Source organism: Carcharhinus amblyrhynchos, chromosome 6, assembly GCF_965287045.1.
Source record: "Carcharhinus amblyrhynchos chromosome 6, sCarAmb.v2.hapA, whole genome shotgun sequence".
Taxonomy (NCBI): Eukaryota; Metazoa; Chordata; class Chondrichthyes; order Carcharhiniformes; family Carcharhinidae; genus Carcharhinus; species Carcharhinus amblyrhynchos.
Window position 1 is genome coordinate 42,443,226 of NC_137329.1, and position 24,747 is coordinate 42,467,972.

The following is a 24,747-nucleotide window of genomic DNA, read 5'->3' on the forward strand; positions in this document are numbered from 1 at the left end:
GGCTGATGAGAATATTGATGTAGACCTCAGGGGCCCGGCTTTTAAAAGAAGGAAGCTTTCTGAACATGAATAATTGCTGCAGTATTTGAGGATTGTCTCTAGGAGCTTTCAGAACAAGCCTGCTAATACGGAGGTGTCCATCATCTGTACCTGCGGTGTCTTGATTACAAGACACCTCAAACGTGGAGCCTTTGGCAATTCCACAGACAGTGCAGTGGCTGAACCACGATGGAAAGTCATGATCGTGCTGCTGTCAAAAAGGCCTTGGGCTGGATTATCTCAGCCTAGGAGAAGTCTGGAGATTGCATTGAGTCAACTGTTAATAAAGGCTTCAACAATCTCAATGGGTTTATGTCATGTAGACCAAGGTCTAATTGCAGAGGCAAGTCACTGTAGACATGAATGACATCTCTCTTTATGTGAATGATCACATTGCTACACCCTTTTTGTCACCACATTCAATGGCTGTACGCATTCACAAAAGCTTACAGCTGCCAAAAGTGGTATAACCCACTCACAGAAATTGAGGGCTACCTCCTGTCAAGATCTTACTGCAGACACAAAGGAACAAGCCAGTCATGGATCATAAAGAAGCTGTAGGTTAAATCATAACCACACAAAAGCAGAGGCACCAGGGATATATAGAATACATAAACAGATCTCATTTTGTGGAAATCATGCTTGATGGCTTTTCAGCTTTATTGCATCTGGAGCAGTCTCCTCCATTCAAATGAAACCAGATAAAGTTGAATTCCAAAGAGCAGTCATTAGTCTCCACATATTTGATTTGACTTGATTTGTTATTGTCAGATGTATTAGTACACAATAAAAAATATTGTTTCTTGTGCACTACACAGATAACGCATACCATTCATAGAGAAGGAAACGAGAGGGAACAGAATTAGTGTTACAGTCATGGCTAGGGTGTGGAGAAAGATCAACTTAATGCGAGGTAGGTCCATTCAAAAGTCTAACAGCAGCAGGAAGAAGCTGTTCTTGAGTCAGTTGGCACATAACCTCAGACTTTTGTATCTTTTTCCTGATAGAAGAAGGTGGAAGAGAGAATGTCAGGGATGGTTGGGGCCCTTAATCATGCTGGCTGCTTTTCCAAGGCAGCGGGAAGTGTAGACAGAGTCAATAGTTGGGAGGCTGGTTTGCTTGATGAACTGGGTTACATTCATGACCTTTTATGACATTTGTGACATTTTTAAGATCCATTGCTGAATTTATTAATGGCCTTCCGTAGAGATTAAAATTGATGCCTTTGGCTCCTTGTTCAGTTATGGTTCCACAGTATCCAGCTCATCTCTGGTGCAAGAGTCCATTCATCATCCATGTGTCTAGGGCATGATCAAGAGTCAATTATTGGACTGCAGAGGGCTTGATTGCTGAGTAATATTACAATGCTGCCCAACATCAATGCACTCCGAGCAGCAGTCAGGGTCAGGAGACCTGAGCAATTTACTTCTTCTTCTTCCTTATCCTAGGGGTATTGGGATAAACCGTACTGTCTTCCAACTCAGAATAACTAACCCACAAGATTTTTCTTCATTTTAAATTGTGAACTTCCTAAATTACCCCCATTGTGACAGAATATACCTAAATTTGCAAAAGACAAATTTTATTTACCTCAAATCTAAAAAAAATCCCTGTTGAATGATTGTTATTTCGGAATTAAGATGGATGGGATAAATATAGAGAAAAGAAAGAACAAAAGAAAACTGTTAGGTGTTGTGATGATAAGTTTTTAAATTGGAACGAATAAATTGCAGAAGTATGCAAAGATGTCACTCCTTGCATCAGAATATTGTATAAATTGAAGTGTCATTTGTTAGTTCAAACATTATTTTCTGTACATAATTCTTTTCTTTTGCTGCATATAACCTACGTTAACGATGGGGAGGATTTAATGGTGTGGGCATGATGGCAAGCAGACAAGAAGAATCAGATGGGAGCATTTACGTCCAATTTCAGTTGGCAGGGAACCTGTCCCACATTTATTGGAGGGCAGACTGGTCCCAAAGTGAACAAAATACATTAATCCCTGAGCCTACCAGGATTTAATTGTGGCCCAAGGGGTTTATGGGAGTCACATGTTCTCTCTGCTGGGTTTGTCTTGTAGGGGGACCCCTTGTTGACAGGCACTCAGTGTCTGATCAGGGAATCCTGCAATGAGAAAAGAGGCTGCCTCAAGCCATGCCCTGCCTTTGCATTTGACCACCCTTCTCCTCCCATTGTTAGCAACATCTTTCCCACAGCCTCCATCCTGCCTCACTTATCTATCTCAAAGGATCCAGCATCAAACCCTAATGAAGGCCTGAGAACATAACTGGCAGCAGCTACCACTCCCACTATGGGATTTTTGCTGTACTGGAGCCTTGATGGAATGGGAAACCTGTGCTGTCCAAGTCAGTGTATTTATATAGCATATTACCTCCCAATGAACAGAAAATGTGCGCCCATCGATTCTCCAAGCTGTGTCTTGAATTCCACCTAATTTGTGGCATATCACAAATCGAAAACAAATCTTATTATTTTATTACAAAAAAGAGCTATACAAATTTGTGCAAGCATAGACTATCTTGACATCTTTGTTCAATAAAATGTTTCAATTGACTTCTGCCATTCACAACTGTGCAGAAATTCCACTCAATTCAAAAACAAGTTTAGTGTATAAATCAATATGACTTACTGGCCCATATTGTTTATCTCTAAAGTGAAGAAGTTTCTCTTTGCAAGAGATATTCTTAGTGATAATATCATTGTAAATATTGACCATCGGTCTCTCGTATCATTCATTTTTTTATCTCTAAGGTAATCTCAATTACTCCTCTTAATATTTATTCTTCTTAGTCTTCTTTTTGAATCAGCACTCTCCCATTGTGAATGTGTAAACTCATGTATGATAATGAACTGTAATTATCTCAGCGTATGACATGAGAATTCAGCTTTCTGGATTCGCCATGATTTGCTTATCTTTCTCTTGTTCTCTCCCTTGAGGGGAGTCAACCTTCAAGTAAATGCTTACCAACTCCTCTTTTTTATATATTCATATAATAAGAATCTAGATAGATTTAAATCTTGCAATTATTATAAATGCTGCGATCTTGATCATTTGTGTTGTGTGTAAATTGTGTGTAAATAAATAATTACAGGGTTGCACATCCAGTTTGTACAGCTAAATGCTTATCAAATGATCAACCAAGCCTTGGAAAGACTTTAGTTCCTATTCTTTTCAACCAAATATCTAATTGCTTTAGTACCAATATAGGCTGCCTGCTTTGACTGGCTTTCATGGTAACTTAACTCACACCTATTACCAGATTTTTTTATTTATACTAACTTCTTAATGTGTAACTTGTGTTCTCTGCTGTGTGAACAGTTTTCTTGGATTGATCCTGTGTATTCCTTGCATAATCTTAATTTCGTAAGGTCACCTCTAACCCTTGTTTTTTTAACGCCGTGATCAAGATTGCATAGTCATTATAATCATTAATGTACTCAATATCATATTGCAATAACTTTTAACACCTTATGGACTGCGCCCAAACAAGCGCCCGCATGAATCTAACTGTATTATAACTCATTTTGCAATATTAACAATGCATTACTGCTAACTGTATCACTATATTGAGTACTGAGCAGTGTGTGTATAAATGTAAGACTAAATAATGCACTCAGTGGTGCCCATAGTGCTTTTCTGCATTAGGCTTGATAAAGTGTCATTTCAAGTAGAACTTGGAATCACTGCATATGTATGTGCGGCACTCACAAAGTCTACAAAACATTTAAATTAGAGTTAGGTTTTGAATTTAACTGGAGAGCCAGGACAATGCTCACATAAAATTGAAAAAGAAGTCCATTTGTTCCTGTTTGTGCTCTTATTCATTCATTAGCATTTATTGTCAGTGCTGATATTTATGTTCCACTGGCTGGCAAGTTTTGTAGCTGTGTTATTCAGTTGTCGTTTAGCCTTTCTGTCACAAAGGAAATTACAGATATAATGGCTTCTGATAACTGCACTGCCCCAGTCGCTTGGTTTACTTGCCTGGAAAGACTTTTTTTCCTACTTTCTCTATATAGCCATTCACCCTCGTATCATTCAGAAGGATAGATAGGTACCCTTGTAACTGAGACACTCCTCTAAAATCTGCAACATTTTTTAAAACCAAGACCAGACAATTGAAATTGATGTTTCAAAGGCACCTACATGTGAAGACTATGGTTCATAAAGGATTTGGTCACAGAATTTGCACATTTCTGCAGATACCTAGACAACAAGCCTGTAAAAACAATAACTAAGTCTGGGGCAATACAACAATTTCTTTGACATTTTAATCCATTGGGTCTTTCCAAGCAACCACAGGAAATTCCTGCCAAATCTCCTGAGATCTGAATCCTTGGTTCAAGTTGAAGGGCTCGGCAAGCTGACTTTCTGACAGTGCCATCCTTAACAGCACATACATTTGCTTCTCCTTAACCAAGAAACATGTTTCAACAAGTGCTTAATAATTCACTCAGTGGAGTGCATCTGTGTTGCTGCTTGCCAACACAAGAGTGGATGATATAGAAATACGAGAAGCTTGATTGAGCTGGGTCATTGAGTTTTACCACACTCTTTTATTGGTCACCTTGACCTGCAGATTAATATAGAATAGGCTCTAGCAGTGAGCATTTTTGAAGCAGAATTTTAGCCAATCAAATGTAGTTTGCTGCATTGCTGTCATGCATTTCAGGAGGGAATGAGGAAGTGAACAAGGAGATAATGAATGAAAAGCAAAGGGTGAAACTAGCTACGAGTTTGGACAGCTCATCACATCTTTATTATTTTCTCTAGTTCCTCTCTGTCCTCATAATTAATGGAGAGATTAGCAACGCTGATCCTCCTCCAGGAATATGTAAGAGACCTTTTTTCTGATTACAACACCTAAGGAAAGAACCAGCTCCCAGAAATTGCAGAGAGGAAAGGATCTGTTTATCAGATCTCCTCTACTATAAAGGATTCCTAGAGCTTTTACAAATGGACACAGCTCTGCAATAGGAGAAGGATTAGTATTCATATAGAGATGAGGATTCCATTTCCAGCCATTGGGTGTCTGCACACAAAATTGTTCAATAGTCCTTCAGTAGGAGTCTGATTGCCATCGCTGATCAGCGGGATAAATACATTGAAAAGCTAATTAATTCAGTGTTAACCAACTTGATGCTAAGCCAATTAACAAGCAAGTTAAAAGTCACATAAAGAGAAAAAAAGCCTCTGCAATTCCTGCAGTGAAAAAGGTAAAGACCTCTTTGGTTGGAGATGAGACAATGTAGAAACATTACAGAGGGTGATCATAAGAACAAAGATACCTGTGGAAAAAAACACAGCAGTTGAGCCTCAGCTCAACAGTAAAAAATTATTTCAGTATTACAGTAGCAATACAGCAATCAAAGATGTGAAAACCCTAAAAAGATGAAAATGCGCTTGAAACTGAGGGCAAGCATAAAACAGTAATTATTTTGAGTAACTACCTACTTTTAAGGATTCACAAGGGAAGGCATGAACAAGAAGCTCTCCAAACAAATATATCCTAAACATAATCAATGGCTTCAATATAAATGAGATGTAAGTACTAGTCAGGCTACATGTATTATGTACTAATATATCCCCAAGGATCAATGGCTTTTATCCCAGAGTTCTAAGAGAGATGAAGAAATTCTTGATGTTGCAGTTCCTTATTGTTCAGCAAGTTTCTCATCCCCAAAACTTTGCATTTAATTAATATCCTGATTTTTAGTATCATGGGGCTATGAAGAAAATGTGAGGAGATTTAGCTTTTCAATTGTGATACACAAGCTGTAACTTAATAGAACAATTTAGGATTGCTATGGGGTTAGAAAAAGCTAATTCAGAATATTATTTAAGATTACCCTGTGGGGAGAAGTAAGGATTTTAGTTGAAACTAATAACATGTTATTTTGGGACTAATATCAGTGAGTTCTTCACACACTGGATGATCAACATGTGGAATAAAATTGTAGAGAGAACACTAAGACTGAATGGTCCAAGTGCGACCAAACCTGAGCATTGATGAACAGATTGTTAGCATTGTCAATGGTACTACCCATGACTTTGCTGATAATTGAGAGTAGGCCAATGGGCCAGTAATTGGACAGATTTCTTCAGTATAGCACCATAAGAAACATGACTTGTGAGCTCATTGTGTCGTGGAAGATTGGGTTCAAATTAGGCCTTCTATTGGTGATGGCAGATAAAATAAGCCATCCAGCATGCACAAATGTGTTTTGCAGCTGCATGAGGAGGAACTTCTTCACTCAAAGGGTGGTGAGTCTCTGGAATTCTCTGCCCGTTGAAGTGGTGGAGGCTACCTCGCTAAATATATTGAAGTCACGGGTAGATAGGTTTTTGGTAGGCAAGGGAATTAAGGGTTATGGGGAGAAAGCGGGAAAGTGGAACAGAGCCACTTCAGATCAGCCATGATCTTATTGAATGGCGGGGCAGGCTCGAAGGGCTAGATGGCCTACTCCTGCTCCTACTTCTTATGTTTTTATGTTCTTATTCTCAGTGCCTGGCAGCCCTACATAATCTTTGTATATAGGCAGTAATTAGAATGGCATGAATCAGTATAAAGCCAGAAAAAGACAAGGGAAGAATATCTTTAGGTGAGAGCATTCTAAACCCATCCCGCAAGTCATTAGAAATCTGTGATATACACAAAAGGGACAGGGATTGGACACATCACTGCTCTAACAGTCTAGTTAGACAGGGAATGGGTTGTTTTCCACTCCTTTCTTCTGGTAAATTGCATGATTTCAACTAGTTAAATATCAGCGTTATCTCTGCATATATGTAGCTCGATCAAGCTGTGCCTAAGAACACTAGACTTGGGTAAGTGGGGTGTACCCCTCTGGTTGGGTGCATTCAGCATTGGACAAATAGAAATTGTACTCGTGGCAGAAAAACTTAAACATGGCGATAAGTCTACATGCATATTAGAAACTTATTTAACCAAAATCAAAACCAAATCTCTTTGAAATATAAATGGATTTGCTGCATATTGCTAACATTTTTATTTTTACTGAGTCACTTAGCTGAGGAAACAAATTGAGCAGACAGGGTGAAGAGGACTTGCATGTATGTGCATGTCAGGTGGTAAGAAGATGGTTTCAACATAAGCCCTCTACTGGCAATGGTAGATAAAATAAACCATCCGTCTTGCAGACAAGAGTTTTTCAGCTTCCTTGTTCTAGTTCTGCTGTGTTGTTTATCTGGAGAGTGGTCATATTAACCTTAAAGAACAAGGCCAAGTCAAACTAAGACAAATTACTTAAGAGGCATGGAAACAAGCATTGCCAGGTATGGGCTCACTGCTTTGCATATGGAGATGTATCATACTACTACTCTAGCAAGACAGACAGAAAACAATTTTTCGCCAGCCAAATGGTTATAAATGCTAAGCACAATGCCTGAGCTTAGGGAACACTGAAATAAATTACACACACACACATTTTCTTATTGAGACTTGTAGGGTATGAACTCAAGGTTATGACTGTCAAACAAATAATAATTCTTCACAAACCAAGCAGAGTTGTTAACCCTGTAGTTAAAGAAACCTAAAGTCTGACAGATATGTGTAATTTCCACTTAAAATATTAAGTAATAGCAGCTGATTTTTTATTCTAAGTTTCAAATTCTCTTAGCACCCCTGTAACTTCTGCATTTTTCAAAAAAAAAAGGTGTTAAGATAAATTAATATGAAGGCCATGATACACCACTTAAGTAAAGGTGCTACCAGTGTAAGTCTGAACTCCTGGGTTCAATCCACATTGTTTGCTGAGTTAGCTGATTTCAGTTGAGACAACTTCTGGGACATGATGATTAATCTCGGTATCCTTGAGCTAAGGTAGGTGTGGGGGGTTTTTCCCTCAGCCAACATCCAATGGCTCACACTGGGAAGTGTATTGATGTGAATTTTGGATGAGATTATTTCTGGACACAATGCCCTCCGCTGTTGGATAAACTGCCAACATTCATTTCAGCACCAACACATGAGGTACTTATTAGATGTGCTTAGGAAATGCTTTTGGAGTTGTACTCCAGAAAGAGCAAACATATTCAATGGAAAATAATGGAAATGGGAGAAAAATGTGGCAAATTTCAAAACAAATGAATTGAGCAGAGATCATCAGCATCGATTTACTTTTAAAGACTAAAATTAATATATTACACAATTCAAGGCCTCTCAAACTAGTGTGTGGACTTTTCAAATTAATTCACAGGACGTGAGTTATGAGTTGCAGTGCATCTTACATATGGTACATACTGCTGCCTCTGGACACTGCTGGTGAAGGAAATGCATTTTTAATGAGTATTAATTTGATCAAGTGGGCTACTTTGTCCTGGATGGTGTTCAGTTTCTTGAGTATTGCTGGAGCTGTGCCCATCCAGAGATGAGAAGAGTATTCCACCACAATCCTGACTTTTGCCTTGTAGATGGTGGACAGATTTTGAAGAGTCAGGCGATGAGTCACTCACTGTAGAATTCCCGGTCTTTCACCAGCTCTTGTAGCCACAATACTTATTTGACTAGACCAGTTAGGTTTCAGGTCAATGGTAACCCCCAAGATGTTGATAGTGGGGGATTCAGCAATGGTAATGCTATTGAATGTAAAGGGGAGATGGTTAGATTCACTCTTGTTAGATTCACTCATGCACTTGTGTGACAAGAATGTTAGTTATCAGCCCAAACTTTAATCTTGTCCTGGTTTTGTTGCATATGTGTCTGAGGAGTTGCAAATTTTACTAAACATGGTGTAATCATCAGCAAACATCCCCCCACCTCTGAACATGTGTTGGAAGGTCGTTGAAGAAGCAGCTGAAATGGTTGAATTAGTTTTAAGTGCATATGGCTGCCAGGAAAATGGAGCACAGTCAGATCCCACAAATAGAAACGAGGCAGCTTTTAGTGGTGTTGGTTGAGGGAGGTATGTTGGCCAGGATGCTGGGGAGCTACCCACTCTTCCATTAAATCATGTGACCCCTAACATCCATCCAAGCCTTGTGTTAAGGGTTATCTGAAGGAGAATATTCCAGCAACACAGCATTGCCACCAGCATGATAATGAAGTCTTGCCTTCTTTTTTCAATCAAGCTGAATTTTCCACGGATCCGGCTTTACTTAAAGGGTCTTCTCAACTAGAGGTACTCAAGATATTCCCAGTGATGGAGGGACATTGTGATACAATTCAAAAATGGTGTGCAGGGCAGCCCTATTTAAAAAAAGGAAACATTGGCTTTGGCCACCAGCACCCCGTTTTCTCTTGGGAAAAACTCATTCCCAACCAAGGAACGATTTTGTGTGAAAATAAATGGTTTTAAGATCATTGGCACGGAGCCAGGTTACCAAGGCTCCCCGGGTTTGGCGTAGTGCATCCTAGCAACAGTGCATCTCTTGGCTTCTGGACGCTGTCAATTACATGTGAAAGAGATTGGCCCGCATGTAGTTTCCATTCACCCCGGGTACTGAGTGCACCAGGGGCGGGGTGGGGGGAGCGAGCAGCCTGCCCAGGAGGGGAGGGAAGGCTGGCACCAAGGTAAGGAGAGGTGGGGGGAAGAAGAGCGGGGAGGGCTGATGTGCCATTCCATGCTCTCGTTTATTTTTTTTCTCTCTGGGATGCTGTCTCTTTAGATGTCTCCATGGTGATGGCGAGGACGCGCAGAGAGAAGGGAGGAGGCGGGGACGAGCTTGTTCTTCCCCTCTCTGTAATGTGTGTGTGTGTGTTGTGCAAGGATTCAGCAAAGTGACGTCTACGGATCAGACTGGGGGTCTGGGCTGGACAAAGAAAAGCCTCAGCTTCTTGTGAACATGTCACCTCCTCTCGCCCCTGGGTGTTGCTCCAGGTCTGGACAGTGTCCATCGCACAATAGACAAGGTAGGAAACTCGGGAGATGGCAAAGGAGGGGAGGGAGCCGGGGGGGGAACAGTGCTTATTTTAACCACACGAAGGTATTGAGCTTCTTACAAATCCACCACCACCACACCACCCCCCCCCAAAAAAAAATAAACTTTCCACATCAGTTTATTTCTCACCTTGAAAGCATTGCTTGCCAAGCATTGCTGCTAATCTGGTTTTTACCAGGGCTGCTTTGTCCCCTCCCCTTGTCCTGATGCTCCGTAATGCTCTCTCGTTCATGTCTGTGACAGTTAAAGATCAAAGTGGCGATTTGCCGGCTCACTGCACAAGTCAACAATTGGCAAGAGCGCTGGAACAGGATGGGAATCGGGCTAAAACTGCACGATTGCTTACCTATTCTCTCCACCTCCCCCCCCCCCCCCCCGCATTGATCACCATTGATGTGATCACCAGGAACGATCTGCTGCCACTGCCTGAACAAACGGCTCACGTATTCACTCCTTCGTAGCTACAAATGCACCCACCTTTCCCCACTTAAACCCATCCTTGTGTTGGGATTAAACCCCGTTTCCTCGCACGCCGTTGGCACGTTTCTGTCCGCGCCGCTAGTTCTGCCCCCTTCTTCCAGCACTAACTCCCAATGTTATTTCATTTTGATTTCTGCTCAGCCGGCGTGGACTGGAAACAGGGACCTGTTGGTCCGATCGGCCTGTGGCTTTGTAAATACTACACAGTGTGATACTATATCATATACTTCCAGTTGCCTTACTCTGCCAAGGGGTGGGTGGAAAGGGAGAAAGAAAACGGGCAGGCTACTCATTCAGCAGTTTTATTTTTATAAATCATAATTCTCAGAAATGTATTACTCAGACAAGCAGGATTCTGCAACTTCGCAGTAATCAGAATTACAGCGTTCACAAGCTATCCTTTTAATTTGCCTCTGGCAGAGATATTTATTAACCTTTGCCTTTATATTTATGTAAGGAAACAAGAGAGGTTAATAAATATCAAAAATATTTATATATAATAATAAATATTTCCAACATGTACTAACGTTGGGAAATTGCAGCTGGTCTCACACACAAGACAAGCCCTCTGCACTGAACCATCAACTTTGTTTAGCTTTGTGTTGCTGGCGCTGGCTTCACTCACTCTACCCTTCGCACCACCCGGTATAGCTGATCGCGGACAAAAGCGGGGAGTAGTCGGTTCTGTTTGCAGCCTTGCGAGGAGATCGCACTGGCAAAAATAATATTAAAAAAATAGCCATGCGGCTTGAAATGTCACAACCCAGCCTTGTTCCCCAAATCCAGTTCCTCACCGGCGTTTCACTGAAGCATTGCGCTGTCAACATGTGAGAGACACGTGGAAAAGTGGGTTATATTCGGAATCATTTTGAAGTGTACTTATCTTTTTAAATATTGAAATGGGTCCCATGTTTACACCCAATAAAGTTAATCTTTACACCAGATGGGCGACAATAGATGCTTCATGTTAGATTAAGGTTCTGTAATAGATAACTGTTTCTCCCTTTCCCCTTACCTGGAGATGCAGGCATTGGACTGGGATGGACACAGTAAGAAGTCTCAGAACACGAGATCAAAGTCCGACTGGTTATTTGGAATCATGAGTTTTCAGAGTGCTGTTCCTTCATCAGGTGAATCTGCTTGATGAAGGCACAGCGCTCCAAAATCTCATGAATCCAACTAAACCTGTTGGACTTCAACCTGGTGTTGTCAGACTTCTTATTGTGCTCTTCCCCTTAGATAGAGAAAGGGATGTGATAGATCGGGATCAACAGCTGCATGGATGTAATTGAGTTCAGAGAAGTGGGAAGTTTACCCATGTTATCATCTCTGTCTTTTCACTTTCATAACATAGAAGGAAGTTGGATATAAATTGTACCTTTCATGACCTCAGGACATCCCAAAGTGTGTTACAACCCAATGGAGTATTTTGGAAGTGTAATCATTGTTGTAAGAAACACAGCAACTAACAAGATTCCGCTAACAACAAGGAGATCATTATCAGGTAACTGGAGTGGCATGGTGGTTAGCACCGCGCTCTTACAGCACCAGTGACTTGGGTTCAATTCCACTTCAGGTGACTGTGTGGAGTTTGCACATTCTCCCCATTTCTGCATGGGTTTCCTCATGGTGCTCTGGTTTCCTCACACACTCCAAAGTTGTGCGGCTTAGGTGGACTGGCCATACTAAATTGACTGTTAGTATCGGGGGATTAGCAGGGTAAATACATGTGGTTACGGGGATAAGGCTTGGGTGGGATTCTTGTCAGTGCAGGGTCGATTAGCCAAATGGCTTCCTTCTGACTGTAGGGATTCTATGATTCTAACTGGATTGTTGGCAGTCAGCGATTAACATGGGCCAGGACACTGGGGAGAATTCTGCAGCTCTTCTTCAAAATGTGTCATGGGAGTCTTTACAGCCACTTGAAAGAGCAAACAGATAAAATCATGTGAAATGCTCCAATCTCTAACAGTTCAGCACTCTTTTAATACTGCCTTGAAGAGTCAGATTAGATTATGTGCTCAAACAAATACAAAAAAAGTGGGGAAATACTGAACAGCTCAGGCAGCAACTATGGAGAGAAAAACAGAGTAAACAGTCAGTATTTTCTTGGCTCTCCTTGAGGTGGGTGGAGAGGTGTGTGAACTGATGAAGTCGCAGGTACCCAGTTTGTGTCATCGCTCCAATGCAGTACATCATTGGGGCATTTTACCAGGAGAAAGGACCATATGCAGAGAGGCTTTCAGTTCAAAAGAGACTGTCAGACGACTAGCATAATTAAAGGTTGGCACAGTGGTACAGTGGTTAGAATTGCTGCCTCAAGATGCCAGGGACCCGGGTTCAATTCTGGCCTTGGGTGGCTGTCTGTGTGGAGTTTGAACGTTCTCCCCTGTCTGCGTATGTTTCCTTTGGGTACTCTGGTTTCTTCCCAAAGGTGTGTGAGTTGGGTTGATTGGCCATGCCAAATTGCCCCTTAGTGTCAGGAAGATTAACAGGGTAAATATGTAAAGTTGCAGGGAAAAGGGCCTGGACGGGATTGTGGTTGATGCAGGTGTGTTGGGCCGAATGGCCTCCTTCTGCATGATACGGATTCTATTGGAGACCATTTTATGGTGTCATTAACATTTTGTTGATGCTTGGGGATGCTGCCAGTGGAACGGAAGTGGCTTCCCTGAGACAAGTGGACACAGGCTTGGTGGCACATAGTGAGGTATGCAGATAGAGAAGGGAGTCCTTGTGGCCCCAGTGATCTCATTGGAGGGGAATGCCCTGCAGAATTTCAGCCCCCCTGAATTTTGTTTTCCAGCTCTTGAGGCCTTCTGTGTGCTTCAGCAGCCAGCAGCTTTCCCAGTGGTGCTGCTGAGGTCTCAGAGCTGTTGGCCCCCTCATTTAGCCAGCAGCTGTACACTGCAGCACATCAAGCCCACAGGCAGCCAAATAGGAGGCCACATTCGGAGGTGACTCCGCTTCCAGCACTTTTTACCCTGATATCAGGGTTGTCCCGACGCAATATTATTCAGGCCCACGTTTCAGGTCGGTGACCTGTTAATTTTGTTAACTCTGTTTTCCCTCTCCATACAAGCTGCCAGACCTGTTGAGTATTTCCAGCAAGTTATGGATGGAATTTTAGCACCCCATTTCAGCATGGGTAGGGCCTGAAGATTGGGTGAGTCATTGAAAAATCCAAAAGTTGACTTCAGCAGGACAGGAAAATCTTGCTGGTGGGAGCGGCTATAAAATTCTTGAAATTTCCAACATCTGGAATGTTTAGGAGTGGGTTTGAGCCCACAGCCATCTAGCTGTGAGGCAAACATGATACCATCCAGCTCAGGCTGATACCCTGGCATTGAATATTACTCCAGCCAGGAGAATGAAGATGCCCACTTTCCCTTGCCTTCTTCAATCAGTGCCGTGGATTATTTTGCCTGTGGAAAAAGGGTTCAAACCCAACATAGACTCATAAAGTGAAAGTTTAATCTGACAGCAAAGTAAATTAGAGGAAGGATATTTTTGATGACTACCCAACTACACAAAGTCTCTCTCTTGCTGGTGTGAGAAGATTAGGATGACATATCAGCCAATATATTTTAGATTATAAAACAATCGCCTCTAGTGCAATTCAAGATGCAAAGACACAAGGTAGTGCAGACCTGATATATGTAAAATATGTCAAAAGATAGTGAATGACCTCAGATAAAGACATATAGTGCTTTTCTATTAGTCACATGGTCAATAATGACCACTTACTTGCTTTAATTTCTGATGGGCCATTAAACTTCAGATCCCCTTGTATTCTTTGAGGAAAGTTGTTCATTTATCGAGCCTGAGAATTCTTCCCTCAGCTAATATTAAAGAAAAGCAAAGTAACTATTTGTGGTTGCTTGGTATCCACAAAATGGCAGACACATTTGCTCATTTAAGAGCAATCATTTCATTTTAAAGTCATTGTTTCTGTATTGAGGCTCTTCTGAGCTATGAATAGTTGCCTGTCTCTTTTTTATATTATAGAAATTAATGCAAACCATAAATCTGGTTACCTTTAACAGTTCTGTTGTTAACTTTTACATTTCTTTCATTTTTGTTAAAAATTGCAATCTGCAACATTCATGCATTTCTCTTAAACACATCTAGATGCATTATCATTATTATATCCAAAGGTACATTGTAGAGTTCACTCAACTACTGTACAGTTCAGATAGTACACAAATTTGCATGCTATGTAGATTCCCTTTAGCACAGATATTGGTGCATAGGGCTCCATTAAAACATTAGTATGCTGAATAAAGTTAATTAGATACGCACATTGGATTGCTCGATGGCAATTTTTAGCACACGCATTTAAAACAGATATTTATATATAGAGTTCAATTAGCATGCATGTATTTTACACTGTGTAGGATTCCTTTACAACACACACAATAATGCCATATAGTGGGATTTTTTTAATCCTGCAACCAAAATATGCACAAAGTGGGCATGGCGGCTGCAGTGCCTGTCAGTCGGCAGACTTGAAGCATTTTCAGGGTCGGGCCTTTTTGACTTCAGTTGACAGCCTGTGGGTTCCAAATGGGTGCTGCAATGCAGCTCACCAGTTTTGAATGGAAAAGCATCATGTAGCTTCAACATGGCACCAACTAGTAGATTACAAAGGGAGTCAATTTGGCAAGGCCAACGAGAGAGCTGGCAATGAACCAAATTTTTGTGGGGCCAGATCTTACTTCTCCAGGTCTGCAAGAAATATTTAAAGGATACATTGGCACTGGTTCTCCAAGTAAGCATTCCCAGGGAAGACCAGCAATCACGGTCAGCACTTGTCAAGCAATTCTAGGTTTGTAGCCCCTGAAGTTCCACCTATTCACTAAATGAAACCAATGTTCCACCAGAGCATGTTTTTGGTGGTGTTAGTTCAGGGTTAAATGTTACCAATGACAGCAACACAAACCTTTGTGCCCTTCTTTTGGGTAAAGCCACAGGGTCTTTTGCATCCTTTTAAGGTGGCAGAGGAGTCCTTGCTTTAACAAACCTTGCTTAGAGCGAAGGTTTACCAGACTGGGTTGGCTGGTCTGTCATATGAGGAGAGACAAAGTCGGTTAGGATTATATTCATTGGAGTTTAGAAGAGTGAAAGGGGATCTCATAGAAACGTATAAAATTCTAACAGGTTTAGAGAGGGTAGATTCAGAAAGAATGTTCCCAATGCTGTGGGAGTCCAGAACTAGGGGTCAGAGTTTGAAGATAAGGGATAAACCTTTTAGAACTGAGGTGAGCAGATATTTCTTCACTCAGAGGGTGATGAGTATGTGGAATTCAGTGCCACAGAATGTAATTGAGGCCAAAACATTGTGTGATTTCAAGAATAAATTAGACACAGCTCTTGGAGCTAAAGTGACCAAGGTTTATGGGAGGAAGAGGGGAATCAGGACATTGAATTTGATGATCAGCCATGAAAGGCCAAATGCTTCTAGTTTCTATGTTAACACCTCATTTGTGTGATGGGACCTCAGACAATGCAGCATTCCCTCTGTAAGGCGCTGAAGTCCCACACTGGAACTTGACATTGCTTCCAACTGAGCCGAGGCTGATGCTTGACATCAAACAGAGCTCTGTTGCCCTCCTTCCTGGAGGGCTTGGCAGTGGGTGGACATTTAATCAGACACGAATGAGCTGGGTGGGGACCCTGCCATCTTCCTGCTTCCACCCTGATTAAATGGGCAATTATGCCACTTTAAGGGCTTCTTCCCGCCACTGTTGGCAATAACTCAACAAGCGCACCCTAGTGTGGATTGCCTGCAAGTCCCCATTGTTGAGGAGGTGGGAGGAGGGGGTTCCTTTGTTCAAAGGCACTCTGTGCCTAATTTCGGGACCTGACATCTAGAATGGCTGGGTGTGTCGGGGTGCTGAAAGCGATCCCCTGCCCTTGGTGCCAAACCCCTAGCCTCCCCTACGTCACAACCCACTCCCCGTAACCCCCTTTCTGGTATCACTCACCTGTGCCTGAGTCTATCCTCAATCCAATCAAGTGGGAGGAATACCGACAGAAGCCATTGTCGATTGGCATTGCTGAGTACAGAAGATCCACTGGCCTTTGATTGGTCTGCAACTCTTGGCAGGCAGGGCTGCCACTCCAAAGTCCTTGATTGGAGGGAAATGCCCTCCACTTTCCTGTTAAGTGCAAGTTTTGCAAGTTATGGCAGGCCTTTCAGAATTGAGATTGTGCCTGGGTCGCGCCTGCTTTCCAGTTGGCAGCTAAGACCCCCCCTTCGCCCTGTGGCTGCCTGTTGCAGTAGTTTATCTCGATATTAAGAATCTGAGGACGCTACTTGCAGGGAATTCTGTTGGCAGCCTGGTCAACAATATTACCAAAAACACATAGGCTGATTATATTTGTATTCGTGCCTGGGATGGAAACATCAAATGCAAGGCTACTATTTATTTCTCATTGCCCATGAGAATATGGTGATGAGCCACCTTCTTGAACCACTGCAGTCCATGTGGAGTTGGTACAACTGCAGTGCTGTGAGAAAGGAAGCTCCAGGATTTTAACTCAGTGAAGGAACAGTGATATAGTTCTAATTCAGGATGGTGTGTGACTGGGAGGAAAATGTGCAGGTGGTTCCCATTAAGTTTTTTTAAGATTAAGTTTATTTATTAAGCTTATATTAACACTTCAATGAAGTTACTGTGAAAAATCCTCTAGTCAGCACACTCTGGTGCCTGTTTGGGTACACTGAGGGAAAATTTATCATGACCAATGCACCTAACCAGCACTAACCAGTTTTTCAGACCGTGGGAGGAAACCGGAGCACCCGGAGGAAACCTATGCAGACACAGGCAGAACGTGCAAACTCCGCACAGACAGTGACCCAAGCTGAGAATCAAACCTGGGTCCCTGACGCTATGAGGCAGCAGTGCTACCCACTGTGTCACTGTGCCACCTATGCACCACCTATTCCCAGTCTCTGTCTTTCTTTGTCACAGTATTTATGCAGTTCAGCCAGTTACTTTTCTGGTCAATGGATGATGTTGCTACCTAGTGATAATAATGACTTTTAATGTCAAGGGCATATGGTGAGAATATCTCTTTTTGAAGATGGCAGTTGTCTGGCATTTGTATTGCACTAAATGTTCCTTGCTATTTATCAACCCAAGCCTGAATGTGGTCCAGATTCTGTTGCATGTAGGCTGGACTGCTTCATTATCTGAGGAGTTACTAATGGGACTGAACACTGTGCAATTATTAGTGAACATCCCCCAGGGTGGCATGTGGCACTGTGATTAGCACTGCTGCCTCATAGCGCTTGGAATCCGGGTTCAATTCCTGGCTTGGATCACTATCCGTATGTTCCCTCCATGTGTGTGTGGGTTTCCTCCAGATGCTCCAGTTTCCTCGCACAGTCTGAAAGACATACTGGTTAGGTGGATTGGCCATGCTAAATTTTCCATTGGTGTAACTGAATGGGCGCTGGAGTGTGGCGACTAGGGGATTTTCACTGTAACTTTATTGCAGTGTTAATGTAAGCCTACTTGTGACACTAATAAATAAACTTAAAAACAGTTCTGATTTGATAATGGAAGGCAAATTCGTAGAATCATAACATCTCTGTAATACAGAAGGAGATCATTCGGCCTGACAATAATTCCAGTGAGGTCCTATCCCCGTAATCCCTTGACACTAAGGGGCAATTTAACATGGCCAATCAACTTAACCTGCACTTCTTTGGACTGTGGGAGGAAACTGGAACACCAGAGAAAGCCCATGCAGACACAGAGAAAATGTGCAAACTCCACACAGGCAATCACACAAGGCTGGAATTGAACCTAGGCCCCTGGTGCTGTGAGGCGGCAGTGCTAACCACTGTGCCACCGTGCTGTCCTTAATTACTGATGAAGCAGCTGAAGATGGCCAGGCCTAACTCACAACCCAAGGAGCTCCGACAGATCTGAAGATCCTGGAGCCGAGATGATTGATTTTCAACAACCACAGCCATCTTCCTTCATGTTTGGTATTACTTCAACCAGTGGAGAGTTTTCCGCTCGATTCCCATTGACTCCAGTTTTGTTTGGACTCCTTGATGCCACACCCAGCCACACCTCTGGAATTTGGCTTTTTGCTCATGTTTGCAACAAGGATGCAATAATGTTTTGAGCCAAGTGGTCCTGATGGAAGCCAAACTGAGCATTTGTGAACAGTTAGTAAATGACATTTGATTCCCTTGTCAACAATACCTTCCACCACTTTGCTGATTGAGAGTAGACAGATGGAATAGTAATTGTCTGGACTGAATTTGCAACTTGTGGACAGGACATACCTGGACAATTTTCCATGTTCGTAGGAAGATGGCAGTTTTCTGGCTGTGCTGGAACAGCTCGGATTGGGTGGGGATTGGGGTGCATCTAGTTCTGGGGCTCGAGTCTTCAGCACCAGAAGCAGAATTACATCTGAGTCCTTAGCCTTTGTCATGGTCAGTGCCATGGAGTGATTAGTGATTTAAATTGGCTGAAGACTGAGTTCTGTGATGCCAGGACGAAGTCAGGATGGATCAGCCAATCTGCACTTCCAGCTAAAGATGACTACAAGTAAATTAGTCTTGTCTTTTTCAGTCCTGTGCTGGGTTCCAGCATCATTGAAGATGGGGCTGCTCAAGGAGCCCCCTCCTCACCCCACTGCTAGTTTAGTGTCCTATTGTGCAGAAAATACAAAGCCACTCTGCTTCAAAACCATTCACTAAATGTTTTTATTTAATTCATTTACGGGATGTGGGCATTGGTGGCTAGGCCAGCATTTATTGCACTTTCCTCATTGCCATTGAGAAGTTGGTGGTGAGTTGCCTTCTTGAGCCACTGCAGTCCTTGTGGTGTAGGTAAACCCACAGTGCTATCAAGGAGAGAGTTCCAAGATCTTGACCCAGTGAAAATGAAGGAACAGTGATATATTTCCAAATCAGGATGGTGAGTGACTTGCAGGGGAACTTGCAGGTGGTGTTCTCAGGTATCTGCTGTCTAGTGGTTGTGGGTTTGGAAGGTGCTGCCTTTGGAGCCTTGGTGAGTTCCTGCAGTGTATCTTGTAGGTAGTACACACTAGGCCACTGTGCATCAGTAGTGGAGGGATTGAATGTTTGTGGATACAGTACTAATCAACCGGGCTGCTTTGTGCTGGATGGTGTTGTGTTGCTGGAGCTGTACTCATCCAGGCAAGTATTCCATCACACCCGTTGTGGATAGATGGTGGATAGGCTTCTGGGGAAAGATCAGGGGATGAGCTATTTACCACAGGATTCCCAGCCTCAGACCTGCACTTGTAGCCATTGTAGTTGTATGGCTAGTCCAGTTCAGTTTCTGTGAAACACACATGGGATGTTCCTAGAAGAATGATAAAGTCAGAGAGATATTGAAAGAAAAGAAGTATTGGCATTTATATACATGCCTTTTATGTTCTCAGGATGTCCCAAAGCACAGAGAAAAATTTCATTACCAGTTAATGATTTGATCATCTATTTTAGTGGTGTTCACTGATGGATAAATATTGGCCTGGAAGTACTCGTGAAGTCATAGAATCATTGAGATTTATAGCATGGAAACAGGTCCTTCGGCCCAATTTGTATATGCTGCCCTTTTTGTTAAATGTCTAAGCTAGTCCCAATTGCCCGCATTTGGCTCATATCCCTCCATACCCATTTTATCCATGGAACTGTTTAAATGCTTTTTAAAAGGTAAAATTGTCCCTGCCTCTACTACTATCTCTAGCAGCTTGTTCCAGATGCTCACTACCCTTTGTGTGAAAAAATTGCCTCTCTGGACCTTTTTGTATGCCTCCCCTCCAATCTTAAACCTATATCCTCTAGTTGTGGATTCCCTTACCTTTGGGGAAAGATATTGACTATCTAGCTGATCTATGCCCCTCATTATTTTATAGACCTCTATAAGTTCAATCCTCAGCCTCCTTCACTCCAGAGAAGAAAGTCTATCTAGTCTCTGCTTATAACTCAAACCATTAAGTCCCGGTAGCATCCTGGTAAATCTCTTTCTAGTTTAATAATATTCTTTCTATAATAAGGTGACCAGAACTGTACACAGTATTCCAAGTGTGGCCTTACCAATGTCTTGTACAACTTCAACAAGACTTCCCAACTCCTGTATTCAATATTCTGCCAATGAAACCAAGCATGCTGAATGCCCTCTTCACTACTCTGTCTATCTGTGACTCCACTTTCAAACAGCTATGAACCTGAACTCCTATATCTCCCCAATGCCCTACCATTAACTGAGTAAGTCCTGCCCTGGTTCAATTACCAAAATGCATCACCTGCATTTTTCTAAATTAAACTCCATCTGCCATTCATCAGTCCACTGGCCCAATTGATCAAGATTCCATTGCAAAACGAGATAACCTTCTTCACGGTCCACTATGCCACCAATCTTGGTGTTATCTGCAAACTTACTGACCATGCCTTCTGTACTCTCATCCAAATCATTAATATAAATGACAAATAACAGCAGACCCAGCACCGACCCCTGAGGCACACCACTGGTCACAAGTCTCCAGTTTGAAAAACAACCCTCTGCAATCACCCTCTGTCTTCTGTCATCAAGCCAATTTTGTATCCATTTAGCTACCTCACCCTGGATCCCATGAGATTTAACCTTAGGCAACAATCTACCACGCAGTGCCTTATCAGAGGCTTTGCTAAAGTCCATGTAGACAAAATCAATTGCACTGCCCTCATCTATTTTTTTGGTTACCCCTTCAAAAAACTCAGTCAAGTTTGTGAGACATAATTTTTCACTCACAAAGCCATGCTGACTGTCCTTGCATCTCTAAGTGCCTGCAGATCCTATCCCTCAAAATACTTTCCAATAACTTACCCACCACAGATATGAAGCTCACCACAGGCTTTTTCCTGCAGCCCTTTTTAAACAAAGGCACAGCATTTGCCACCCTCCAATCTTCAGGCACCTCACCTGTGACTATCGATGATTCCAATATCTCTGCAAAGGGACCTGCAATTTCCTTCCTAGCCTCCCACACTTCATCATACTCCACTGCTTTTCTTCAAATAGTGCCATTTATGCTAGCCTCAAACAGATAGATGGGACCTAGGTTTAACTTTACAGCATATCAGGAAGATGGCACGTCCAAAGTCTAGCCGTCTCTCAGTGCTACACTGGATTATCAGCCTCAATTCTGTCCTCATGTCTCTGAACTAGGACTCAAAATCACACCTTTTGGCTTAAACAGAGCATGCTCCCACTCAACCAGTGCTAGCAGCAAGAATACACTGTGTTTAGAATGAGAAGATGCTCAGAAGAATCTCTGGTTGGGAACCCTGGGCCTAAGTTTTAGTTTCTCTGTGGTGGTGAACTGGTTTAGTTTAGGAAACTGACTACAAGACAGGTCACAACTGAGGTTCAATTCTGGTATAAAAGCAGAAAGTACAGGAAATACTTGGCAGGCCAGTTGGCATCTGTGGGGAGAGAAACAAAGTTCATGGGCAGGATTTTACGGCACCACTCATCCCAAAAATGTAAAATCCTGCCCAAGGTCAATGGACCTTTCCATGGTCCACCCCTCCATAAAAATCCTACCATGCAGAAGGAGGCCTTTCAGACCATCGAATCTGCACCGACAACAATCCCGCCCAGGCCCTTTCCTCGTAACCCCATGTATTTACCTTGCTAGTCCTACCAACACAAAGGGTAATTTAGCATGACCAATCACCTAGCCCACACATCTTTGGACAGTGGGAGGAAACCAGAGTATCCAAAGGAAACCCACACAGACACAGGGAGACAGTGATGGGAGGCCAGAATTGAACTTGGAATCTTGGTGTTGTGAGGCAGCAGTGCCACTGTGACCCCATCGCCCTCACCCACTACGATTCCTGTGGGGTAGAAAAATTCCAACCAATGTTTCAAGTCCAAAACAACACTTTCTATTTTTATTTCAGACGACCAGCTTCTAATGTCTTTTCTTTAGGATTAAAATTCTGATACATCACTTCCTCCTTTTTGTTGCTAATTGTTGATACAAGTCCCAGAACATTATGTTACATTATTGGGTGCAAATTCATGGCTACAATGTTTCATTGAAGGAAGCAATTTCAACGTAAATGACTCCATCCCTCCTGTTGAATTACAACAAAGAAAAGTTCCCTCCTTTAATTAGAGATTTAACCTAGTGATAACAGTTGTCATTGCCTCAATACACCCACGTTAGATTCATTTTCTCATTGTCCTAATGGACATGTTACCTTATCTTTTGCTGCAGTATGACCAAGCACTCCTAGAGAGGCATACAGCAAGAGTAAAATGGTTATGGCAGAGAAGAAGGCCATTTTTCCCATTGACTTCCCACACCCCTGCCCTTTCCTCTGAGTCCTGCAAGTGTTTTCTCTTCAGGTAATTATCCGATTCTCTATTGAATGCCATGACTGAATCTGCCCTCATCACCCTCTCAGCGCATTCCAGACGCTAACCACTCACTGCATTACGAACATTCTCCTCGCATTGCCTCAGGTCCTTTTGCCAATGACTTCAAATCCGTGTCCTTTGTTTCTGCCAATGGGGACACTTTCTCCGTATCTACTCTGACCAGTCCCCACGATTTGAAAAACCTCAATCAAATCTCCTCTCAATCTTCTCTTCTCTAAGGAGAACTATTATTATTAGAATCATCTGGATGAAGGGGGCTAATCCTGCAGTCCAGGACATCATAAGGGTCGAAAAGGCAACATAAGTTAAGAAAATCTTGTTAAAAACTATGAAATATGAGCATTATAAACCTCCAGATTGTACGAGAAATAAAATGTCCAAGGATGCAAAGAGCTTCACATTTTCGGATTCAGGGAAGAAATGAGTTACAATAGAAAATGATGAAATAGACCATGATTTAAACACAAGGAGAAAGAATGTTGACATATTTGAGGTGTAGGGGGAAAAAAACATCATGCGGTGCCCTCTATTATATCCCACCTTCAGAAACACATCTCCCTGGGCATTAGTATGACATTTCCATTTCCATTCCTTCCTGGTGTTAGCTTTCCAACCTCTCTGAATTACAGAGTTTTGCACTGTGAACTCATGGCCACAGGGAAGTAGCTTGAGATATGCTTCAAATTCATATCATGCAGGCCCTCCAAGGGCAGCAAAGGGTCTTTTATAATATCGACGTGTGCTGGGTTCAAATCTGGAGTTTCAGGACTAAAAGGTGAAGGCAAGGACTTCCACTGCATGCTGACCCCAATCCCACTTGTTAGTACTAAATTATTCATTATTTGTTTTTCTATTTCAAAATCCAGAGCCACAAATTCACTCCAGTTCCAAACAGGCCTGGATCTGGAGGGACAGAGCATTCTGTAATTAGGAACTCTTTGGCACATTTTCTCAGACAGAACAAATGTAATAAGCAAAAAAAATAATCATTTTTGGAATACAGGAAAACGTAATGTGGCAAAATACTGAAGTACAATTTCAGACATTCACTCCCTCCTTAACACATAGTGGCAGCAGCGTTCACCATATATATGATGTACTGAAGCAACTCATCAAAGCTTCCTCAACAACATCAAACCTGTGACCTAGATGAACAAGGGCAGTACATGAATATGAATACAGTCATCTACAAGCTTCCCTCCAAGCCGCACAACAACCTGACAAGGAAATATATCGCTGTTCCTCCATTGATACTGGGTCAAAATGCTAGAATTCCCTCTCTACCTGCATGGTGGGTGTACCTACACCATGTGAGCTTGTGCAATGGCTCACCACTATCTTCACAAGGGCAATTAGGGACAGGCAAGAAATGCTGGCCAGCCAGTGACATCCCATGAAAGAACATCAAAAATAATCAAAAATGAAGATGCTTTATCTTGTACCTATCTATGATTCTAACACCTGAGGCAAGAATTTACATGAAATACTGTGTGACTTTTGGGTCATGTTTCACTGAATGAGTAGAAATAGGGACAGCATCCTTATTGCTTGATACCCTTACACTTCTGCAACTATGGAATCTTTCACCAGGTTTTGGATATGCTTTCCCAAGTATAGATGAAGCCATTTAAATGGGGTGGTAATGATGTTGTGATAGTGTATATCACATTTTCTGTCATTATTGTTTCAATAGTGCTGTACATTACTGTCATCAGTACACACACTCATCCAGCATTGCTGGGCGATAGAGAATGTGTAGAAAAAATGAAATGGTCACAACAGACATTGAAATTATTACAGGGTGATCAATTGCCATTTTACAATGCTCCATTACAGAATTTTCACTGGAGGCAACAACATACCTTTATTCTTGGT

At 42.2% G+C, this 24,747-nt stretch overlaps 1 protein-coding gene across 1 annotated transcript in view; it reads left to right on the forward strand.

The window, feature by feature from the left end:
- The first annotated feature begins 9,805 nt into the window (after positions 1-9,805).
- The window catches only part of lrrc10b (leucine rich repeat containing 10B), a 28,043-nt gene continuing 13,101 nt past the window's right edge, over positions 9,806-24,747 (forward strand). Inside the window, exon 1 of the mRNA XM_080191591.1 lies at positions 9,806-9,935. The gene's annotated coding sequence lies outside the window, so the exon portion shown is untranslated. The remainder of the gene's footprint in view (positions 9,936-24,747) is intronic.